Here is an 18,972-nt window from a genome sequence, read left to right as displayed (position 1 = left end):
GGTGGTCGCTCCCGAGACTCAAATTTTGACATAGACATATGTACAACCATATATTGTCAGTCGAATAACTAGTGGAAGCCACCCCTTTTTTTTGGTTAATTAGTGTTAGTATGTTAGTGAAAGATTCGTGAGGGCCTTCGCATATAGTAAAATGTGTGAATTTGAAGGCGTGAAAGGTTTCCGGGGACGTGGTTCTCCCATGAAGTTACAGACTTGGGGACGTGAAGTTCTCCCGTGAAGGTTTCTCGTGAAGGTCTGGGACGTGAAGTTCTCTCGTCGCTCGTGAAGGTCTCCCATGAAGTTCTGGGACGTGTTCTCCCATGAAGTTGCAGACTTGGGGACGTGAAGTTCTCCCGTGAAGGTCTCCCGTGAAGTTCTCCCATGAAGGTCTCCCGTGACATGAAGTTCTCTCGTGAAGGTCTCCTGTGAAGGTCTCCTATGAAGTTCTCTCGTGAAGGTCTCCTATGAAGTTTCGGGACATGAAGTTCTCCTGTGAAGGTCTCCCGTGAAGGTCTCCCGTGAAGATCTGGGACATGAAGTTCTCCCGAGAAGTTGCAGACTTGGGGACGTGAAGGTCTCCTGTGAAGTTGCATACTTTTACATATTTTGCGTGACAATGAAGCTAGTTTTTAGTTATTTTCTATACCTTATGTTTTCATGCAGTTTTTTCATGGTGGAAGGTGGATATCTTACGTTTTCACATTTGCATTTTACGTTTTCATTTGTTTATCAGTCCATGAATCGATAATCAAAAGAGATATACTTTAAACACCCATCCCAAAAACTTTATACATTCAAAAGAAACAACAACGAAAACAAAGATCAAAAAAGAAGGAAAGGAAGGGTATAGCTCCCACCTTGAGAGGTCGGGAAGGCGGCGATGTCAGGAGCAAAGAGTCAAAAGCGCACAAGGAATCGATGAAAGAGAACACGTAATCACAAGTGAAAGTGATGAAATCAAGAAAACAATTGCTTTTATAGCGTAGCCATCGGACAGGGCGACTACGTTAAATGATTAGTCCACTTGTCATTTTGTGATTGGTTCCGTATTTTTACCGTTTCACGGCATGAACTTCTTGTACTTTTTCATGGCATGAAACACTAAAATGGTTCATGTCGTGAAATAGTTTGGGGTTCTTCACGGCGTGAAACACCAAAAATAGTTCATGTCGTGAAACATTTTGGGTACTTCACGATGTGAAGTATTTTTTTGCTGTTTCACATGAAGTTTATAAAATCAAATTTTTGTGCTCAAACACACCCACATGCACATGATGATGCATTGATTTTCCTTTTCTTTTAATTTTACCATGGAAACCAAAGGTTTTCTCTGGTATTTTTAGGCATTGTTTGATGAATTTTTTTAAATTCTAATTGGGAGATTTTTAGTGTTCCTTCCACCCAATTAAATATTTTTGTTGTGGTGTCTGATTGTGTATTGCTTATACTAGGGACACCCTTGTTTTTTCCTTCACACATATTGTTCAATTCTTTATTTACTATGGGTATTGTTGTTGCTTGAGTCACTCTCAACTCAGGTTGCTGAATTTGCTTCCTTCTCCACACAAGTGCAGGTGGGGGGTTTATCTTTTTGGGGAGTTGATGCTGAAAGCTCTCACCTTCTTTTGTATATTGATTCAATCCTATTGTGGCGTCTGTCACATCGATTTTCTTTTAGGTAGCCATATTGTTGTATTGCCTTGATAGTAGCCTTGTGCTCGCAGTAGGTCCTTTCGGATCCACTGTTGATAGCAGTCATGAGGCTTCTGCAACAAGTTCTTGACCTTCTGCCACTTTGTAGGTGGTGTCAATGGTTGACTTTTGAATTGGGTTCTCTCATGAGAACGTCCATCATTCATTGGTTCCTTCAGGTTGACCCTTTGGGTGAATCTTGGGTACCCATTTGTATGTACTCTTGTATGTTGGGCTTTGTGTAGGCAATTTGAACATGGTGGGTGTATATTCTGGTTTCTGAAGTACCGCTTCTGCGGCGATTTGTTTGCCCTAGTTTTTTGAGTTCCATAATGGTATGGACAGTACTTTTGTACCGATGGTTAGCAATGTTGTTCTGTCTTCCCATTGGATATCGCACTTGTTGGCACAGATCCAGGATCGTCCTAAGATCATTTCCTCTTCCATTGTACCTGCAGGCATTACAAACACCTTTCCAACCAAGGGATTATTACTGATGGAAATGTTAACATTTAAATACCCAACGACCTTTGTGGTTGTTAAGTGCACACTATGAACTTTTGCATCCGTGTGTTCCAAGTTTAGTTTGCCTAAGGCTATCCAAGTATCATATGAGATTAGGTTGTGGCTCGATCCCATATCCATCAATGCAACACTTGTTGCAATGCCCTTATTTGTTGTGAGTCCTAACTTGAGTCTTGTTGGTTCAATGTTTAGATCCTCTTCGTCCACCAGGGTTATGGATGCTATATTGGCATTAATCAAGTCCTTGTGCATTTTAGCTTTTGCTTGCCTAGCTTTAGCCTTGTCTTGCGTTGCTGGATCTTTTCTTTTGCTAATTGCTTCTGTTTTTTTAAGAGGTGTTCTTGGAAAAGAATCTCCTGGGTTAATGGTCCAAAGTATTTTTTTAGTTTACTCCCATTGACATAGCCCTCCATTTGGATGCCGTCAATTGTCTCTATTGAGAGAGACCCTTGAGGTGTGATTACGTCGTGAACTACTCAAAAAGTGTTTCACGCCGTGAACTACTCAAAAAGTGTTTCACGTCGTGAAAGTCTACTGTACTCTCACGTGATCCAATATTTCTCCTTAAGATTAAATTCCTTGTTTATCTGACCCTCACAGCCTTAGTTTTATCAATTCATTGGTTTTGGTCTTCTCGTGAAACAGAAGGATTGAGTTCACGTCGTGAAACAAAAAGTGTTTCACGCCGTGAACTACTTCGAAAATGGTTCACGTTGTGAAAGTCTACTATACTTTCATGTGATCCAATTTTTGTGGTGGACTGAATCGTGTTAGAGGTGTCAGGATAAGGGTTTCTATTTTTGGAGTGTAATCCTGTGATTTTCAGCTAAAATCTCGGTGCTGATTTTGTGAGCGACTCGCCGTGAACAACTTCCCATGTCGGTAATTTGTAGTCTTGGGCGCATAATACTTATCCAATTGATGAAAATTAGATTGTGCCAATGCTAGGGAATGAAATGCAAGTTCCTGGCTCAATCAATGGTCCCTTATATTTTTTATTTTGTTGAATTTTTAAAAAAATAAGAAAACAACACACAACCTGCTTCTTCATGTTGGTGTTTTTTTATTTTTTATTTTTTATTTTTGTGGTGCTAACATCAAACTTATCAAGAGTAACCAATGAATCCTTTCCTAAACTACTTTCCACAACATTCACAGCATCAAGACTATAATTTTTTCTCAACCACACACACCTTATCCTTCCATTTTCCACACAAAGCATTACCAAAATGCAAAGGCAACAATGAATACTATACAATAGGAGCTGAAACTCAAGGAGTATGGAAGAAACAAAGGTGTTTCCCCGGCAGCGGTGCCAAAAATGTTATGCTAAACCATACCTCCAAGAGAGAACTCTACACATTCACCTCATGGATGAGCAATGAAACACAACCGTCGTGGGGTACTTACCAATGCTTCGAGCTCGTGTCTCTTGAAGCCTCCAAGCTTGCATGTATGCTCCAAACTCCAAGCTCCACCTCCACACTGTCATAGTGGAGTTGCTCACACCATCACATAGGCCAATCACACTCTCTCTCACTCTCTCATATAAGCATAACCACACAAACATGAGAGAGGCACAATGCTGGAATGCTCTCACTCCTCACTCTCTCACAAGTACAAAGGAAGAGCTGTTAATAGCACAAAGGGGATTGTGTCCTTTAATTATAAGAAAATACTTTATATACAGTTGGTTCTTATTCACACTTGGGTGCCCAAAACTTACTAACTAGGCCTTGGGTGGCCAATGTCTCATAATGTACAATCTTTATAGTGCCTTTACATAACACTTATTAATGTCCTCAATTGAGGATCATGGTGTCATGCATTTGATCATCATTATTGCGCATGCCATGTGCACCTAACACCATTACTTTTGACATCATCATGCCATGTCACACCTACTTAAGGTGTGACCTCTTCTATTAAGCCCTAAGCAATCAAATTTAGCGCGGTGAGCTCTGTTTAAACACTACGTCTTATTTTTATCTATCTTCGTTGGCATGGTCTACTCTTCGTCATCTATGTTATCTAATCTACTCAATCTTGTGGGGACGACATTCTATTGATGAGTAAGTTTTTATTTCTCAATCCAATGTTTAATAACTTGCACCATGTCTTCTTCTTCTCTTCTGTGGCATGCCTCTTGTGCATAGAGTCCCGAAAGATTTTTGAACAAAAAAACGTAGCACTCCAACATTTCTCTTCCCATAGTACAATCACTACAATGAGAGGACAATGCCCTGCACACTTATGGGTTCTCCCTTTGCGTTGTATTTATTGGTACACGTACTTGTTAAATAGGTGTTTAACATGTGTAGAGTTTCCTTGATTGTGAATTTAGTGCAACGCGGTGTGATTCAATGTGTTGGATGTCTTCCTATTACATTGTAGTGAATTTTATCCAAAATGTTTTCCTTGTTTGTCATTTGAGCCTATTTTGCATGTTGGAGTTTCTTTGATTGTGAATTCAATACAAAGCAATGTATGGGTTTAAATGTGTTGGATGTTTGCCTATCACGTTTTAGTGATTTTTAACCAAAATGTTTCCTTATTAGTCGTTTGAGCCAATTTTGCATGTTGGAGTTTCCTTTATAGTGAATTCAGTACAACACGATGTGGGGGATTGAATGTGTTGGATGTTTACCTATCGCATTATAGTGATTTTTATCTAAAATATTTTCCTTGTTAGTCATTTGAGCCAATTTTGTGTTGTTGTCTTATTTATTGTGAATTCAGTACAATGTGAAGTGGGGGTTGAATGTATTAGATGTCTTCCTATCACGTTGTAGGTGAATTTTATCCAAAAAGTTTTCCTTGTTTGTCATTTGAGCCTATTTTACGTGTTGGAGTTTCTTTGATTGTGAACTCGGTATAATACAATGTATGGGTTTGAATGTGTTGGATGTTTGCCTATCGTGTTGTAGTGATTTTTATCCAAAATTTTTTCGATTTTACGTGTTGGATTTTCCTTTATTGTGAATTCAGTACAACGCAATGTGGGGGGATTGAATAATGCGTTGGATGTTTGCCTATCATATTGTAATGATTTTTATCCAAATTGTTTTCCTTTTTAGTCATTTGAGCTGATTTTGCATATTGTTGTTTTATTTACTGTGAATTTAGTACGTGACGTGGGGGAGGAAAGTGTTGCATGTATGTCTATCGCATCGTAGTGATTTTTATCCAAAAAGTTCTTTGTTAGTCGTTTGAGTTGATTTTGTGTGTTGGTGTTTCCTTTATTGTGAGTTCAGTACAACGCCATGTGAGGGATTGAATGTGTTAGACATCTACCTATTGCGTTATAGTGAATTTTTCCCAAAATGTTTTCCTTGTTAGTCATTTGAACCAAATTTGAGAGTTTTTGTTTTATTGAAACTAGTACAACGCAATGTGGGGGATTGAATGTGTTGGATGTATGTTTATAGCATTATAGTGATTTTTATCCAAAAAGTTTTCTTGGTTAGTCATTTAAGCCATCCGTCCAATTTTGTTATAGATGGCACAAACAAAGCGGACCGTGAGGGCCTCCTCATCAAAAGATCCAAAAATAGGTCAAAAAGTTACACCGGGCAAAAATATATCTAGTCTTCAGTCAATGTGAGGACTCGGAGGTATGAGCAGCATAGTTCCATTCTACGTGAATTGTAAAAGCTATAGAGGCACATGCAGAGCATAATTTCAAATCTCCCATTCAAACACCTTGTTAGATCCATTTGAGAAAGGAACCACATTGGTATGTGTCAGGTAAAATTCTATAAAGGTGTTTTGAGTCCGTACATATGGGATGCATGGTGTGCAATAAAACTTTGCCCTGAATGCCCTGGCAAATGTACAGGCTGAGTGGTTTTGCAGTAAGTTGGTATATGCACGTGTTTTTTTTGGGAGCAGATGCGAGAGATCTGGAAGTTTTATTGCAACAATATGGTGTGAAGATGGTTGCTAAATGCAGGGCACCGACTGGGAAATTGTCATGTTTGGTAAGTGATGATGCTGATAACAAGGCTATGGGCAGCTCTGGAACTGGAAGGAAAGTATGGGCGCCGCACGTGAATCAGATTGAAACAAGGTGATGTAGAGGGCATTGTATGGCCATTTAATGGAAGCTTTAAAATAAATAAAAAATATATGAATTAACGTGGCTACCTTATAAGGAGCCACATGGAAGTCTTTATGGCTGCCAGCTTGTCCACCCCAACGCGAGCTCCAGAAGGTTGGCGAAAGGAAGTAGAGGCGGTGGCCGCTGGTGAGAGGAATCTCCGGGAGAAAAAAAAGAACGCAGAGGTTGCTCTTTGAGAATTCTGCAAGAGGAGAGCTGGCTGGAGAGACCACTTGCAGAGGCTGGTGTTGGCGCTAGCTGGAGGCGCCCGGGTCATCGAGGAGACTTGGGGGGAGAGAAGAGCGAATGAGGAGCTGTGTGTGAGTGCAAGGCTAAGGGAGCTGCCCTTGGAGCTGACAGTGAGCCGACGGGAAAAGAGAGAGAGAGACCACGATGTGGAAAAAGGAGAGTGGATGAGCCGCCTTGTGCAAGAGCAGAGCCTGGCTGGCGAAGATTGCGGGGACAAGCAGGTGCAAGCGAGGGACTACCTTGTAGAGGAGCTGCAGCGCGAAGGCGCAGCTGGGGCCAAGGGCGCAGGAGAGCGCTGAAGTGGCTCGAGAAGAGGTGGTGAAGCTGAAAGTGAACGCCTGTGTGGTCGCCTGGACAGAGGAGACTGGGAGAGAGAGCAAACACGAAGGTGTTGATGGGCAAGGATTAGGCTGGCTCTAAACTTTACTAATTGTGACGTTGGATCATTGGAGTTCATGCTTGGTGTTAACAAGCTTGTACCTTCTAGCCGGTATTGGGATCATGTACCTTGTTGGTGTGGTGGAGTTTTGGTTTGAAGTTCTGATTATACAACGTACTTGGTGGCTAAGGTATATCAAGTATGAATAGTTGCACAATGATTATGAGACCAAGTTGTTTGCTTTATGTGAAGAATTCCTTACTTGTTGCCAGTCGTGGTGAGTGAGTTGAGAAAGAAAAGGAATCTAAGGGTTCTGAATTGAAGGTGCTGGTGTATATTCTGGCTTGAATCCGTGTGGTGTCTTGAGAGATTTCTGTTTCCAGCATTGTGCTGGTGGTGCCCCTTGTGTTTATTGTATCTTCCAAGGCTGCTGGGTATGTGTAGGTAGCTATAGAGGCATTTCTTCTTTTCCCAGCCTCCCGACAGTATGCATTGGTAGGGTTTGGCACTGGGTTGATTGCAGGAGGCTGCCGAGGATTGGCTTATTGAGTATTTTCAAGACAGCTACATTCTAGTTGCCCATGCACACAGAGTGAGAGTGATGTCGAAAGACATGTACTCGCTACTATGACTTCTTAGATTTAGGTATGACAAGACTATAGAGCTAGTTAACCTCACTGACACAAAGATGAAAGGTATCCTGGAGATCCCTCCCCTACGGTTTCACTAAAGAGACAAAGGTCAATCGTTTGTGTGACACAAAGCTCAATGTACATAGGACCAATAATGAAGTTAAAAATAGGGAATTTAATAAGGAGAGTATTGAAAGGGTGAGGAAAGAAGCTATCTTTCTAGAATTGCATAATGCTAATCTTGAAGCTTTGAGGTATTTGGGCCCCTCCGTTGTGAGGCTTCCACTACGAAACACTTCTCAATAATTCCCTTTTGATGTGGAGGAGATTGATATCTTATTCAGAATGCACACGGAGGTCAATGACAGAGTTATGCATGCTATTTTAAGGTTTTCTATGTCCATGTGATAAACTTTAATTTAAAGTGTTATGCTTTCTCAAAGTAATATGATGTGAATTATCTATGCAACATGGTTTTATCAAACCCATGGGAAGCTTAGCACAGGGTATATGTTTTGGATTCTCTTATATACTTGCTTTTGGTTTCAAAGGAGGTTTCTTACATGGATGTATGTCCATGGTTTAGGCATGTAGTTTTGGACCAAGCCTAGATCTTTGTAATGACTTACCATGAAAAGTAAGTGTCATGTGACCTAAATTGTACTTTTGGTATTCTAACATAGATACTTGATTTACCACCTTATACTATTTATTGACTTTTTCCACATGATCATTTTTGGTATTACTGAGAGAGAGAGAGAGAGAGAGAGTATAATTTGAAAAATAGTGTGCAGATCTATGAAAAAGTTAATAAGCTAGTATCAAGGCCCTTACCTAGGAGGAGATTTTAGAGGCAATGGAGATTATTAGATGTAGAGTCCCGCAAACAGGATGGCTTTAGTTGTAGAGTCCCGCAAACAGGATGGCTTTAGTTGTAGAGTCCCGCAAACAAGATGGCTTTAGTTGTAGTTGGAGAGTGTGCTACAATGCCATGTTACTACAACACTCAATGTTGGTACTGTCCTTAGAAAATATAAGCATGCACTTCTTATTTTAATGATATCTCAGTTTCCTTGTACATTCATTGATAGCACATATGTAATTTTTTGTATGTGTAAAATACATGATTAGCAGAATATACAAATTTGGATGTAGGACTATTCAGGGCCACAACAATTGAAAACCTAATCAATAATATTGGGCAACGAGAGCCTGATATGCCATTTGTGTTTGTGCCCCCTCCACAATAGCCACCACCGGGGCAGTATCCGCAAATGTCAACCGACACGGAGTGGATCCACCTTGGAGATTCACCATCCCCTTGGCAAGAGCAAGCACAACAAGACCATGCTCGTGAATCTCCCCAATAGTAAGAGTAGGCTTACTCTCCCCCATAGCAAGTGCAAGCTTCCCCTACTCAACAATAGAATTCTACATCAGCCTAGTTAACTAGAATTCTACATTAGCCTAGTTAACTAGAATTCACATATTAAGAACTCATCTCTGATGTAATATGTAAATTCAATATATTCGACAATGTAAGAAGGCATTAATCTTTGTATTAACTGTTGTCGGCATGTACAAAATTTTGTCATGCCAGATGTTAACAAGGCATTTTTGTATCCCCATACTGTATAATGATGATCTCTATGATATAGTCGGCAGCACCAAGAAAACTTGCTTCGTGGTAATGTTTTTACTTGAAATGGTCCTTTTGTTCTCCACGATACCTATATACAAAATTCAAAGTAATGTATGTAAGTAATAGCATATTATGGCTTAATGTTAAAATCTAGACATTTTTAAGGTAGCCTAGAGCAAGGATGCCTAGGACGTGTGGTTGCCATTGAAGTAAATAGAAAGAAAAAGATACAAAAAGAAGAAAGAAGTAACATTTACACAATATATACACCAAAGATAACTCTTTAAATTTTATTATAGATGAAAAGGTTATAATCTCAAGGTGATTCCACAACCTCTAGGATATGTGGTTTGATACCAACAAAGCATGTTTTAAAAGCTTTACTCCTACTTCCAATTTTCCAAATCCCTAAATGCAGAATAGGACAGTTATGGAAATGGCTAGGTGTATGCTTAAGGGCAAGAATTTGCCCAATATGTTTTGGCTGGATGCAATGATGTGTGCCAATTATGTGCTCAACAGGAGCCCCACCAAAGCATTGAAAACATTCACACCCTATGAGGCTTGGAAAGGACACAAGCCAACCATTTCTCACATGCGTACTTTTGGGTGTTTGGCGTATGCACATGTGCCTTCACAGAGGCGGACAAAGCTGGATGATAAGGCTATAAAATGTATATTTTTGGGATACAATGCAGAGAGTAAGGGTTATAGACTTTGGCCGCCTATACAGAACTTCAAGATCCTACCTTTCCAATTCTTGTCAAGATCCCCAATGTCTTTTCATTTTACCTTGCCTCGAGTGCTGGGTTTCATCATGATCTAGTTTAACTTCCTGAACCGCCGCTGAGGGATCTAGCTACCATTAGCATCCTTCCTATTGAAAAGCTTCGCACTTTCAATGTTGCAAATGTGTATCATTATGTCCATGTGTATATAAACATACTGCACAAGGATCTCTATTACACTATTTGGCCGCCTATACAGAACTTCAAGATCCTACCTTTCCAATTCTTGTCAAGATCCCCAATATCTTTTCATTTTACCTTGAATTCTCCTCGAGTGCTGGGTTTCATCATGATCTAGTCTAACTTCCTGAACCGCTGAGGGATCTAGCTACCATTAGCATCCTTCCTATTATTGAAAAGCTTCGCACTTTCAATGTTGCAAATGTGTTTTCTCCTAGAGCTCATCTACAAAGGGAGGACAAAAAATCATTACCTTTTCGATGGGCTCAATAATCTAAATAACAAAAATTAAACTTTAAAAATATGTTATAAGCCTTGCAGTCTATTTTCCTTGTAGTCGAGTTGACAAATAACCCTGTAAGTTTCCACAAATGATATCATGGTCAGTAAGGTTAAAGAAAATAATAAACAAAATAAAATCACAAATAAGTCATGATTAGAAAACATAGCTTAATGAAGTTTACCAGACTATTAAGATGGAAGAAAAAAGAGGCTGAGAGAAGAAGAGATGAAGAAGGAGAAGAAGAGAGGCTGAGAGAAGAAGAAGGAGAAGAAGAGATGAAGTAGATATGGCAAAAATAAGTGACGTTGTAAGAGAGGCGGGAAAAGAAGAGAACTAAGTTCAAATTGTGGAGAAATTTTTCAATCAGACTAGTTTTCAATCATTCTAGCCTCTTTTCTTGATATTCCTTCTAACATATGTTTTGGTAGGTGGTATTCAAGCTCGACACTCTTCTATTTTTTGAGTTTTATATTTTATTTCTCATTTTTTAGCTCGAAATTGTGGAGCCCACTCTAACAAAAAAGATCCATGTTACATGGATCTAGAATACAAGCACTCTTATTGGCTAGCATTATATTATTTTAATGGGCTCCAAAAGGGTCCATTTGGAGCCCGAATTTCCCCTAATGTGTGTTATTTATATAAATAAGCTTTTATTGAAATCACATATATGGATCAGTTGTGACCACTCCAGCTTTATTTAATGTGTTTTCTTTGAATTATTTGTGCACACTTTGGTCTTGTATGTGGACCAATTGTGAACACTCTAATTCTACCAATTTGTTTTACTTTGACTAGATGTACACGCTTTGATCATGCATGTGGGTCTTTGTGAACACTCTAGTCTTTCCCATTTGTTTTATTAAGACTAGTTATGAGCACACTAGTTACGTATGTGAGCCACTTGTGAATACTCTAGTTTTATCATGTTTTCTATTAGAGCTAGTTGTGCACACTCGAGTCATGAATGTGGGCTAATTGTGAACACTCTAACACTTATCCCATATGCTTGATGTCATGATTTGAAACACATTTTGGCTATGTATATTATAATATATGTTAGATGCCATGATTCAAAACACATATTGGCTATGTATATTATAATATATACATTCAAATTGGGGCAATCTTGAGTGCTTGGCTTGATAGAGTCAACCTCACACATAATGTATTCTTGAAGCCATGATCCAAAGCACATACTTTAAGTATGCACAATATAGCTTATGTTTCTCATTGAAAAAAATCTAAAAATTTAGATAATTCACTTTTTAAGTACTTTGTTTGTTAAAGCCACCTTCATTCACTTATTATTATGTATTTCAACGTGTATGGACACATCTTAGATAAGATCGATGTTATCTTATATTAACTACAAAAGTATGTGGTTTATGTTTTGTCATTTGCTTTCAATTTTTATAATAAAATATTAGTTTTTATTTTTTCATACATTTGACTTTTTTTGGTTTTATATTTGTAGATATAATGGCATAGTCTATAGAACCAAAGTGTTAAGCAAATGTCATTTGACATAATCATTTTTGTTATATTTGATGAGCATGCCTGAAGAACTCCTTATGCCTTTCTTCAATCTACCTGAAGTCGGAAGAGAGAGTTAAGCAAACATCATTTGATAAAATCAATTTTGTTATATTTGACAAGCATGTTCTCACATCTTTCTTCAATCCAACTGAAAAGAAGTCTTCAGTTTCTTTGGTTGAAGATTTGGCATCAAATGGGTTTAGAGCTCCTCCATCCATCTAGTGAAATAGTATAACTAAATGTTAGAAGACAATCAAACATTTTATAATTTAAGGTAACCTCAGAAGTTTTCTTCACTTTCTCTAAGTATTCCATGTGCATTTTAGTATAACCTAGCATTGTACATCATGTCTTTGGTATATTCTCATCAATGCATCTTGAAAGATCTTGAAAGATTGGATTATGTATAACATTAAAGGAAATGCCACAAACGACAAAAGCTTGCATCCACTTTAAATGCAACAGCAAATTGTATCTTTCAACGATGCATGCAATGAACCTTGCTCTTTATAATACTTCTTAGTAGGTTTTGAAGAAAGAGGCACATCATTTAATGTATGATCTCCTACCAAAGTATTGTTTGGAGTGTTAAGTGATTCTATATTCTCCTACATCCATTGTGAAGGCGATGCTATATACGTAGATGACATGGAAAGCCTTCCTTTATTTTCTCCTTGGATTATAATTTGGCATAGTACTTATGTGAAGTGACATGTAGATTAGAAGGAGGCATTACGAAATGCTCTATATTGATTCCAACTTTGCTTAACACTAGTCTTGTTAAAAAAAAACCACTTTTGTGGCTTTTTGAAGGTTTTTTAAAAATTTAAATCTCTTTTTCAAACAAAATCCTCTTAATAAACATATGGAGTTTTAAAAAAAATAGAGCTACAAAGAATGAATTAAAAAAATATTTTTCAATAGTCATAAACTAGGTGGAACCTGCTAAGTAGCACTAAATGTTTGTATATCTTATTAAAACCCAATCAAATAATTTTTACACATGCTAAAAATTCCATGAAAAATGTATCAACATGTACACAATATATGTATTCACTTAAAATGATGATAGAATCAAAGCTGACAACATTTTTGGCCCTCTAATTAGAGTGTGCTACTGAATATTTCAGCCACTTTTGTGCCCTTTACTATTTTTAGTAAAGTCAGTTTAAATTTTCACTTTTTTGGGTAAAATAAAATTCCCATAAGATGCACTTTGTTAGGGGAGCTCATCTATGTGCTACTTGCTAAGTATAAATATGCTTACCTATTCCTACTTTTGATAACCTAAATAAGACCTTGAGCCACTTTTGTGGCTATAGTCACTTTAGTTGCTGAAGTACAAGACTAGTGTTAAGTGCTCTTTGATGTATGTGGCACTACCATGATGAAAGTGCGACCATAACTTTTATATCGAACATGCGAAGTTGTCTAGCCCTACTTCAATTCCTCAACATATGACCACTTTGGACCTTGAACCATATTATAATACTATACCACAATATAGTTAATGATTATTTTAAATGTATAATGATTAAATGACACTAATAAATCTAGTAAATTATAATATAAGTTAATTCTCAATACATCATGAGAAACTACACAAGTATGCAATAATATCAAACATACATGCCCATTGCTATTCTATATGTACTAAATTATGATGGAAAATTAGGCTTTAACTTACTTAAATTATGAAGAAATCTAAGTATATTTCTAACTTACAAGGAAAAAAGTACGCATATAGACATAAATGACCTACAAGATATGAAATGAAATGGGAAAAAATTATTGATATTCAACGTTTTTTACTATAACAAAAGACAACACTTCAAGCTTATGCAAAATTATATTTATTATGATCTTAGGCAGCTTAACAAGTGTGAAGTAAGCTTCCAACATATGTCAAGTTATGTCTTACTACTAAATGATGGTAAGAATTTTGACTAGTGTGAAATAACCTTCTTGCATATGTCGGGATATTTCTAATTTATTCTTAGCAACTTGCAAGTGTGAAGCAAGTTTCCAACACATATCATGTTACTAATACTCTATCCTAAGCAACTTGCAAGTGTGAAGAAAAAACACATGCCAAGTTTCTTCTACTCTATTCTAAGCAACTAATAATTGTGAAGCAAAAGCTTCCAACACATGCCAAGTTACTTCTACTCTATCCTAAGCAACTTGCAAGTGTGAAGAAAAAGCTTCCAACACATGTCAAGTTATTTATATTATACGTTAAGTAACTTGTAACTGTGAAGCAAGATTCCAACACATGACAAGTTACTTTTACTTTATTCTTAACAACTAAATTTCAACATATACCAGTTTAACATAAAAATTATTTTTTTAACCAACACAAAATTTGCTCTTTTATAATGAAAGCTTTTTGATTGAAATGTAATCACTAAAATATATAATCCATTATACGTGACATGTCACCATATAATACGTCCGTATAAATAGGTTAATAAACATATTAAATAAACATTATTCACGTATAAAGAATACTCAAATTAACATATAATTCAACTTAGACAAAGGGTAACAAAAACGGTAGGAAGTTTACTTTGGATGTGAACATATCTGAGGTGAAGGAAACTATGGTTGCGTATGGGACATGTGTCATTATAGATATTGACATATGGCACAAGTGCATTGGTCATGTGAATGTACAACAGGAGGTGTTGAAGTCTATGTAGGCCCAAAATATTATTACAAGCTTATTAAAGATTAAGGTTGATGGAATGCATAAAGTATGTGAAGCATGCCAGCTTGGTAAGCAAGCCAAATGTGCTTGTGCAAAGCCATTGGATGTTATACATTTAGATGTACTATGGGGGCTGACCAAGACTACAACAATTATAAGTTGCCTAGGTAGGACCCTAATTTTTACTACAATTTCCCAGCCTTTCCCTTAACTATAATCATGGGTATAAGGAGTTCAAGGGATATACCCTCAACTTACTCATTCAACAAAAATATATTCCTAACCCTGATAAGGGAATGTAGGGGAGAGGGAGAGCTTGAGTTCCAAACAAGCAAACGCGAGCGCGCGCGCGCGCGCGCACACACACACACACACACACACACACACACACACAAGAGAGGCTAAGACATGAAAGAGAGATGGATGGTTGATTTTTTTTAGCTTTTTTCTCTTCTTCATAACCATAAAGCTAAAGATATAAGAGTATATATAGTCCTGGAGATGGCCTACACTGTTGGCCCAGCACCCACGTTGACAATCATGGTAGTCTATAAAGAATGGTCTTGAAAATTTGGTAATGTAAGAACTAGTGCATAAGTCAAAGCTTTCTTAAGCTTAAAAAAGGAATGGTCCTATCTACTAGTCCAATCAAAGTTTCTATCTTTCTTAAGAAGTTCAATTAAAGGATGCGCAATATATGTAAAATTTCTAAACGAATTTCCTATAGTAGCTACACAAGACAAGAAAATATCAAAGTTTGTGACTATCTTTATGGTTTTGACCAATTAAATATACTTTTGACCTTTTTAAGATCTACTCAAATACCATCAAAATATACAATATATCCTAAATATTCAATTTCCTCTCAAAAGAAGTTTCTCTTATCAAAATTGACATAGAGCTGATTCTCTCGAAGAAGTGCACACTTTTTCTAAATGATATTTGTGTTCTTGAGGATTCTTAGTGAAAACTAAGATACCATTAAAAAAAACACTACAATAAAATTTTGATGTTTTAAGAATATTCTATTCATCATTCTATTGAAAGTATGCGGGGAGGATTGAGGTCAGAATGTGCTCTGTTTCCTCTATCCCCAGTGGGGTCCTTGTCCAGTAGTAGTTGTAACCACTTGGGTGTCTTCTCTTCTGAGGGCATCAATATCAAGATTCTCATTGATTTCCCTTTCTACAGCCAAGTTATCTCCTTTGTAATCTCCTAATCCTCGTCATCTTCTTCTCTTGAAGGTTCCCCTACCCTCTTCTCACCTCCTTCTATTAAAACTTACTCATCCTCAAGAAGTAGATATAAATAACAAATAAACCCGTAGGGGTAACAAGATGACATTTGCACTTGTGTACTGGGAACTTATTGCGTGTCTTGTTTTAATCCTCTGGAACCTTTGAAATATCCATGTTTACCTTATCTTTTGAAGATATTGAAGAAACAACTACAGGTCTTTCCCAAACACACACAAATAAGCACTCTAGCTGACTGACAGCAGCAGCTACAATTGAACAAGAATTGGTCTAACTCATGTCTCTAATAGAGTTGCCACTCAAAAATCATAGGGAAACAACCTCCTATCTGATTCTCTAATCCTCGGCATATTCTCTACTCTTCCTTATCCAATTTCACCTCTGCTGCACTGAACTTCACTTCTGTAACCTTTGAAATTCGTAAGACCTTCCGTCTGCAGGTAGTATCTTCATTGTAGTCACCTCATTTGCTCTCTTCACTCTCTTTCTTCTCTTCTGAATCTCTTGATGTAGTTCATTCTACCCCCTGGTTCCTCAACCCTTGGGCCTTCCACATAAATTCCCCTCTGCACACATGCAAATTCCCCTCTTGCTTCCCTCTCCTTTCTTGCCAGCTTCTTCTTCCTCATCTTCTTCCTCCACTTCTCAGTTGCCATCCTAATAGCTTCTGCAAATTTATCCTTCCTATCCACCTTCTCTTTGATGCTCTCATGCAACACGCTTATAAATCTATCCTTCTTCAGAAAGTTTGGAGGTACTTGGTTTTCTCCCAAACTTCTTGAAATCTTCCTCCAAACAGCTTCAAATCTGCCCATAAAATTTGACATTTCTTCATCCTCTCCTTGGTTCAACTTACCTAGCTCTTTCCACAAGTCCTTAGGACTAGTTGCCTTTTCATAACTTTTCCTCAGGGCTTCTCTCAACCCATCCCAGCTTCCTCTCTCAACATCTGTGGCTTCATACTCAAACCACTCCTTGGCTACATCTTCCAACAACAAACTCAGCATTCTTCAACTTGTAGGCATCATCATCCCTATTGTTCCTCAAGGCTACCAACTCAACATTCCTCAGAAACACAATGATATCTTCTCCCTTCTCACCTCTGAAAACATAAAATCCAAAATCAGCCATTGGTCTTGAGTTAATTAGTTGGACTCCAACCTGTTGTGACCAAAGCCCTAAGTAAGAACCTTCTGATCCTTAGTGAGGGCACCAAAGCATGTGAGGTTGCTGGGTGATGGACTTTATAACACCACCAACAAGCACACAAGAAGAAAATGTAAGGGATCAAAATTAGGGGACACTAAGATCCCAGCTCCAAGGGCACCAGTCAGCTCTGAATCTATCCTTAACCCTTTAGCTAACATAAACAGACACCTCAACACCCTTCAATCCAGCTTGGTTGATTCCTCCAGTTGTCCTCCCAAAGCAAGATCTATCTCCCAATGCCTCTGATCTTTAGGTTATATGCCTCAGCTGACTTCCTCTTACAAGCAGTTGACCTAAATTCTTACAAGCTAGCACATAGCTGATCAAATTCTGATTGTAGTCTAAGTTAGATGCTTTCTTTTGACACCAGTTAGAAACTTATCTACTTGACTCCCATAATTTCTTCCAACACCAGCAAACTTAAAATACTTTCCTCGAAACTTCATTGAATCTGTTAGCACTCCTTTGCTAACTCCCTGTTGACACACGAGTCTGACTTAGCACTGTAAATTGATTCGGAAGACTAACAAGTGTCCGTAGGGCTGGATCCTTGTGTGGTTTGAGTGTTTAAAGGGTCTAAAGGTGTCAGAGGACACAAAGCAAAGGAAGTCTAATCTAGTTGACTCACCAGTTTAGCAGTCAGTTTTTGTGAGTCAGCTGCTGCGGACAGCAAAGAGTCTTTAATGTCATATCTCTATGAAATTAGAGTAGCCTAAGGATTAGGGAGATCCGATAGACAAGTAAGAAATAGTTTCTAATTCAATTAAGATAAATGAGTCACCTAGGTCTGTCTCAGTCACAGTTGAATCAGTATCCATCAATTTTAGTCGGATTGGCATCAGTAGAAGGTCCGAAGAGCATTAGGAAGGTGTTCAGCGAAGTTTTGGGGTTGAGGGATTGAGGTTAGTTGAACTTGGAGGACAATAACAGAGCTAGGAGGACTCATATCAGATCAGAGTCAATAGCTGATTACAACCAACTCGTAGTTGACTCTGTATGACCAATCAGTCCACAAACTCGACTGTCTAATCGCTAACTTCTGTTAGTCTCCTGACTGTCAAACTTGACTCAAAACTACTTCCCTTTAATCCAAAAAGGTCATATCTACCATTATACCTCTCCAGTTGGTTACCCTTAATGCACAGCTGACTGTAGTAGCTAACACCTATTTGATTGTATCTGACTGAAACTGATACCTATTTGATTGTATCTGACTGAAATTGATACCTATTTGATTGTATCTGACTGAAACTGATACCTATTTGATTGTATCTGACTGAAACTGATTCAGCTATGCGTCAACTCCTACTCCTAGGACATTAGATATACACCCATAGGTGTTCTATCTCAACAAAATCAATCAAAATAACACAAACCAAGCTCCATATCATAAAATCTCATCAATCTCAACACAGATTCAAGCCTTCTTCAAAAACAGAGCTAGACCTTGTCTCAACACCCCTGAGACATGGGTTTAAACATGTCCGAAGAAAACACAGATTCAAGCCTTCTTCAAAAACAGAGCTAGACCTTGTCTCAACACCCCTGAGACATGGGTTTAAACATGTCCGAAGAAAACACACTAAAAAAACTTGAGGGTCCTTCACAGGTAGATCCTAGCAACTACTTTCCTAAGCATCAACTTCACCCACAAATTCAAATTGCAATGAATCTACAACCACAAACTGTAGGTCTTTCCCAAACACACACAAATCAGCACTTGAGCTGACTGACAACAGTTACAATTGAACAAACATTGGTCTAAGTCATGTCTCTAACAGAATCACCA

Source organism: Cibotium barometz, chromosome 26 (assembly GCF_041138505.1).
Source record: "Cibotium barometz isolate CiBa-2024 chromosome 26, ASM4113850v1, whole genome shotgun sequence".
NCBI lineage: Eukaryota > Viridiplantae > Streptophyta > Polypodiopsida > Cyatheales > Cibotiaceae > Cibotium > Cibotium barometz.
Note: the sequence above shows the minus strand (reverse complement) of the source record.